Source organism: Heterocephalus glaber, unplaced genomic scaffold, assembly GCF_053883595.1.
Source record: "Heterocephalus glaber isolate CG9 unplaced genomic scaffold, H.glaber_assembly_v1.0 deba00001004, whole genome shotgun sequence".
Classification (NCBI taxonomy): domain Eukaryota; kingdom Metazoa; phylum Chordata; class Mammalia; order Rodentia; family Bathyergidae; genus Heterocephalus; species Heterocephalus glaber.
The window spans coordinates 6,680,315-6,687,475 of NW_028258179.1; the positions used below are offsets into that span (position 1 = coordinate 6,680,315).

The following is a 7,161-nucleotide window of genomic DNA, read 5'->3' on the forward strand; positions in this document are numbered from 1 at the left end:
TCTGCCCTTCCCTATTTACATAGATTTCATTTCCATTTTTTTTTCTTTTCTCATAGTTTTTCCTTTCCCTCTTTTCCTTTCCCCTTCCCCTCCCTTCACTTCTTCATCTTTGGACCTTTTTTCCTATTTCAAATTATCAATTATTCATTTTAATCATTTTAATCCTTGTTTACACTATCAGTTTCTCACACTAGAGAAACTATTCGGTATTTACACATGTGTGTCCTATTTATTTCACTTAAGAGGATGGCCTCAATATGCATCCATTTAGCTATAAATGACTCTAGTTTTTCATTCTTTATGGCTGAGTAGTACTCCATTTTATAAAAAAACCACCTTTTCTTTATCCAGTTTCCAGTTGATGGGCACTTGGGCTGCTTCCAAGCTTTAGCTATTACAAACTGTGCCACTATGAACATGGGTGCACATATATCACTGTGGTATGATTCTTTTAATTCTTTTGGGAAGATACCCAGAAGGGGAATAGCTGGGTCAAATGGGACCTCTAGTCCTAGTTCTTTGAGGTATCCCCATACTGACTTCCACAGTGGTTGCACCAGTCTGCACTCCCACCAACAATGGAGAAAGATTCCTTTCTCCTCACAAGCCCACCAGTATTTGCAAGAATGGTTCAACATTCATAAATCAATAAATGTAATACACCATATTAACAGAGTCAAGGACAAAAACCATATGACCATCTCAATAGATGCAGAAAAAGCATTTGACAAAATCCAGCACCCATTCATGATAAAAACCCTACAGAAAATTGGAATAGAAGGTCTTTATCTTAACCTGATTAAGGCTATCTATGAAAAACCACCAGCCAACATCATACTAAATGGTCAAAAACTGAAAACTTTCACACTAAAATCAGGAACAAGACAAGGATGCCCACTATCACCACTCCTGTTCAATATAGTTCTGGATACATTAACCACAGCAATTAGAAAAGAGAAAGAATAAAAGGACTAAAGATAGGAAAAGAAGAAGTTAAACTGTCATTATTCGCTGACCATATGATACTTTACATAGAAGACCCAAAAAACTCTGCCAGAAGACTTCTAGACTTAATTGACAGATTCAGTAGAGTAGCTGGATACAAGGTCAATGCTCAAAAAACAATAGCCTTCTTGTACACAAATAATAGACTCCCTGAGAGAGAAATTAGGGAAATAATTCCTTTTACAATAGCATCCAAAAAAATGAAATATCTAGGAATCAGTCTAACAAAGGAAGCAAAAGACCTCTACATTGAAAACTACAGCACTCTGAAAAAAGAGATCCAAGAGGATACAAGAAAATGTAAAGACATCCCTTGCTCCTGGGTAGGAAGAACCAATATAGTGAAAATGGCCATACTCCAAAACTACTACATAGATTCAATGCAATGCCAATTGAAATTTCAACAATATACTTCACAGAACTAGAGAAAACAATCTAAAAATTCATTTGGAACCATAAGAGACCTAGAATAGCTAAAGCAATTCTAAGCAACAGAGACATGGCTGGGGGTATCACAATCCCCAACTTGAGACTATGCTACAAAGCTACTGTGATAAAATCAGCATGGTACTGGCAAAGGAACAGACCTGAGGATCAGTGGAATAGATTAGAAGATCCAGAAACAACTCCCGACATGCTCAGCCACCTCTTTTTTGACAAAGGAGCCAACCACCATCATTGGAAGAAAGATAGCCTATTTAATAAATGGTGTTGGAAAAACTGGATTTCAACCTGCCAAAGATTAAAACTAGACCCATACCTATCACCATGCACTAAACTAAGATCGAAGTAGATTAAAGACATAAATATTAAGACAGAAACACTAAACTTGCTGGAAGATAAGCTAGGTAGAACTCTTCATGACATTGGCATAGGGAAAGACTTCATGAACTAAACCTCAGCGGCATGGGAACTAGCAGAAAGAATCAACAACTGGGATCTCATCTTATTAAAAAAGCTTCTGCACTGCAAAAGAAACCACCAACAGAGCTAACAGACAACCTACAAAATGGGAAAAAAAATTTTAGCAGCTGTACCTCAGACAAAAGACTACTATCTAGAATATACAAAGAACTGAAAAAAATCAGACCCCCAAAATTCAAAGACCCAATTCAAAAATGGGCATCTGAAATGAACAGACGTTTCTCAGACAAAGAAGTAAAAGCAGCAAACAAATATATGAAAAAATGTTCAACATCACTCGTCATTCGAAAGATGCAGATGAAAACAACACTGAGATTCCACCTCAGCCCAGAAAGAATGGCTGCTGTCAAGAAATCAATAAAATGGCTTTTTGAAAGACAGTCTTGTTCCCCCTTAAGGCTACCTTTTATGTCCTACTGATAAAGGCTTTCTTCATATTAAGATCTTATAAGTTCAGGCAATGGATAAACAAACATGAGCTGAATTATACCACAATGGAAATTCAATTATTTCCTGTGCAGTGGATATGTTTCTGAGACTTGCATGTGCCACAGTGCTCTGCTATGGGATACAGGTCATCCACAGTAGAGATACATTGTCATAAACCAGGTTGCCCTGCATTTGGAGAACTGAGTGATTTTATGTCATAACAATAATCTTCATTGGCTTAGAGCTTAAATTACTTTAAATACTACTTCAGTCTTTTATTACCTAGGTGGCTTTGAGCTTACACACTGCTTGTCCCATTTTTCTTATTTATAATATCTTGGCAAAATAAATACCAAGCTGTTGTCAGATTCAAGATATTATGGATTCAAAATCTCCTATCATACCTGTAACAGAGAAAGCACATAAAAGTATTAGTTTCCCCAGTGCTTTTCTACTTGACCATCTGGTGTTACAATAATACACCACTAGCAAAATAGTCATTCCTAATAAAATTGAATTCGGTAAGCACTTACTGAACACAGGGGTTAGGTAATATTAGGCACTGGAGCAGATGCAGAGATGAATGAGCACTGTCTCCTTTCCTTATGAGGATTAAAGTCTAATGAAAGGGGCAGACGGGAGCAGACACAACCCTAATGGAGCATGTATGTCTAAATGCATCTCTTCACCTAGAGTAAGGATGACAGCTTTAGAGGGAGCGCTCCAGATTTCCCTCCTAATACTATCATGATATGCCATGGGCATTTTGGTGACGGCTGGCTGGACTTAGGGTTCAGGCTGTGGCCAGAGCACTAATATTAGCTGGGATCACGATTCTGAACCCAGACATCTCACCACATGAGCTCATCAGCCAGAGACATGCAAATTTGCCCTGGAAAGTGCTATTGATCATAATCATGGAAAGAAAAGGATGTTGATCAAATAGAGAAAATGAATAATGACTCCCAGATCAATGCGTAAGTGTTATATGCTACAAGCAAGGCAATGTGTATGGGGTAAGAGGGATGTCTTACGGGGCAAGACAGAAACGAATCAGCCTGGCCCTTGAGGAACCCTCATGTCATTGGGAGACACAGACTTGAAAGCAACGAAGGCAGAATTTGACAAGAGCGTTGGAGAGAGTGCTGGCTCTGGGAGTGAAAGTGAGAGAGAGAAGATTCGTTTCGATGGGCCACACAAGATGTCAAGGAGATGGGACATTTGAATTAGACCTTGAGGCACATGCTCCAAGTACACACGCATGATAGTTATTCATTAAATTTTTCTTACATCTTAATTGCCTTTCTGAAGTTAGTTTAAAATGCATTCAAGTAGTGTATTATCACATTGTCATGGACTGTAAACATAGAGCCAAACATGAGAGTTCTCCCACAGGGCCATCTTTTGATCGGCTGAATGGTCTCTAGACCCGTGCTGTCCACCCAGTGTCCATTGGCCACATGGATCTGTCTCAACTTAAAATGATTAAAGTGAAATACAAGTTCAAGCTCCACTCCTCTGTTGCACATATCAAATTCTGGGTGTTTGGTGGCCCACGTGGTCAGTGGCTGTGGGGCTGAACAGAGCAGGTGGCGGGCATTTCCATCGTCACCAGGACCACCGATGCAGTGTGGCTCCATGTGGCACACAGACCAACACTGACTCACCTGTTCTTTACTGGAGAACGTTTAGATTTTCTCCTGATACTCGCCTTTATATGGATGCTGGAGCAAACAAATCCGCGAGCATCCACCTCTTTTCTACCACGGGGAGGGTTTCCGCAGAACAGCTTTCCAGAATACAGACCTTCAGTCCCAGTGCAAGCACAGCTAAAAGTTAATGCCAAATTTCCTCCTAAAGCCTTTTATTTTCTGGTTATATTAGAGCATATCAGAAGGCCCATTTTTCAAATGATTACCAGCCCCAGAGATTACAAATCTCCCCAAAATAGCATCTTGTTATACTTTTAATTAGCATTAAAAAAACTTGTGGCTGGGCATGATGGTGCACACCCATAATCCCTGCACTCTGGGAGCCTGAGGCAGGAGGACCAAATAGTCCAGCCCAGCCCGGTCAACTTAGTGACTTAGCGAGACCTGGTCTCAAAATGAAAACTTTTTAAAGGGCTAGGGATGCATCTCGGTTAAAAGGCCTTGCATTCACTCTCTGGTACAAAAAACAAAATTAGTATCAAAAATAACAAATACTGGCAAGGATGTGGGGAAAAAGGAACTCATACAGTGCTGGCAGTAACAAACTTCAGTACCACCATTAAAGAGAACAGTATGGAGGTTTCTTAAAAAACAAAAAAGCAGGCCTCTGCCCACTGCCCTCCACACACCCGCTGCCCACTGCCCTCCACCCGCTGCCCTCTGCCAAGCCATGGGTCGACAGAAGGAGCTGGTGTCACGTTGCAGAGAGATGCTCCACATGTGCTACCGGCTGCTTCGCCGGGCGATGGCAGTGTCTGGGGACCCTCGTGATGTGTGGCTGTGGCTCAGTCGGGGCACACATGGTGGCTTCTTCACCATCCAACTGGCCTTCGGCTTTGCTGTCACCTTGGGCATCCTCACAGCTGCCCAGGTCTCTGGCGCCCACTTGAACTCTGCTGGGACCTTTGGCATGTGCTTCCTGGCACGAGAGCCCTGGATCAAACTGCCCATCTACACCTTGGCTCGGAAGCTGGGAGCCTTCTAGGGTGCTGGGATCACGGTGGGTCTGTAGTAGGAGGCAATCTGGAGCTTCGCCAACAGTAAGCCCATCGTCTCAGGCCCCAGCGCACAGCTGGCCTCTTTGCCACCTACCCCTCTGGACACTCGGACATGGGCAATGGCTTCTTCGACCAGTTCATGGGCACACACAGCCTCCCTCATCATCCATGTGGTGGCCGTCGTTGACCCCTGCAACAATCCGTTCCCCGTGGCCTGGAGGCCTTCGCCGGGGGCCTTGTGGTTTGAGTCACTGGCACTTCCATGGGCTTCAACTCCGGCTCTGCTATCAGCCCTGCATGGGACTTTGGCCTCTGCCTTGTCACCGCCAGCTCTGGCTGGGGCTCAGAAGTCTTCACGGCTGGCCGGCACTGGTGGTGGGTACCCATCGTCTCTCCGCTCCTGGGCTCCATTGCAGGTGTCTTTGTGTACCAGCTCACGATTGGCTGCCCCCTGGAGCAGGCCCCACCCTCACCTAGCAAGAGAATGTGAAGTTGGCCCATGTGAGGCACAAGGGGCAGATCTGAGCAGGCAATGACCATACCTCTACTGTCCCTTCCCTGGAACGTTAATGGCTGTGCAGGGACCACACCTTAGAAGTCCCTTCATGTTCCCCCTCCAGGTCTAGCCCAGCGGGACAACCTCCTCCAGGATTTCCACTGGACCCTGCCCAGTTGGACAGAGGAAAGAACAGGCAGCAGTCAGTTGTGTGTGTGTGTGTGTGTGTGTGTGTCATTTCCCAGATATTCAGGGCAAGAAACCAAGCTTTCCTGAAGGATCCTAATGGTGCAGAGAGCCAAGGGGAAGGGAGAAGGCACGGTGTCCCTCTGTGAGTGAGGGAAGTTCCAAAGTGTACATATTTAGGGCTCCATGTGGAGGAGGAGGGTCCAGGTGTGTGTGTTTCTGAGTAGGTGCATGTCTGCTCTTTTATCTGAGTGGGGCTTCTTCAGGCTTTTGGGAGGAGGGGCACCTGCTCTAGAATCCCTGAGTAGGAGCTGTGTAACATGTTTCTGTCACAAAGTAGGCATGGCATAGGGTATGAAGTCCAGATTATTAGTTTCATGTTTGCTTTTATTTTGTTTTTAAAATATATATAGCAGATGTTACAATCTTAAGGATGGGGGTTGAGAGACTCCACTTTAATAAAAGGGCCTTCACCTCTTTCATCCCCTACTCAACAGTGTACTCTTTTGCCTTTAAAAAAAAAAATGTATGCCTAAAATTGAAACAAAAAACAAAAAGCAAGCTACTATATGCTCCAGCTCACTCACTTCTGGGTAATAACCAAAGGAAATGAAGTCAACATACCAAAGAGAAACCTGTTTATTGTGGCACCACCACAGTAAGTAAGATATGGAATAAACCTAGGTTTCTGTCAACAAATGGCTACAGAAAACATGGTGTATATTCTCAATGGACTATTATTTAGCTATAAAGAAGAATGAAATCCTGTCATTTGCAGCAAAATGGATGGAACAGAAGGTCATTGTGTTAAGTGGAGCCAAACACAAGAAGACAGGTACTGTGTATTCTCTTTCATATGTGGCAACTTTAAAAAGTCAATCCAAAGGTAGAATAATGATTACTAAGGGCTGAGAAGGGTGTGGGAGGTAGAAACAGTGGATAAGAGAGTTTGGATTTGATCCGTGCACACTGTATGCATCTATGGGATATCACACTGAACCCCTAAATATGTACAATTAATACATATTTTTTAAAATGCATTTTAATTGCCTAGGGATGAACATGCAAATATATCATATTGTAAAATATGACAATTGCAAATCATGGACTGAACCCTCTGAAACTATGAGGCAAATAAACCTCTCCTCGTTTAAGTTGTATCAAGTATTTGGTCTTAGGAACCCAAAGGCTAACTAATATACAGATGCTTTCATTTACAAATAAAAGAAAATCCACTCAAATGGATAGGCACTATCAAAGGCAGAAGCTTTAACTCCTATAATTACAGAGCCTAGCAACAGAGTGGGATTTCAGCCTGGTTTGATGGAAGCTCGAGCTGCAATTCTCTGACTCTCTCGGTTTTCTCTTCCATGTGTCTCTGCCATTGTCAGGTGGATGCTCCTGATGTTGG

The 7,161-nt window shown here is 42.9% G+C and overlaps 1 pseudogene; it reads left to right on the forward strand.

Annotated features, from left to right (window-relative positions):
• Positions 1–4,740: 4,740 nt before the first annotated feature.
• LOC101710795 (aquaporin-3 pseudogene) lies at positions 4,741–5,593 on the forward strand (annotated as a pseudogene).
• Positions 5,594–7,161: the final 1,568 nt, after the last annotated feature.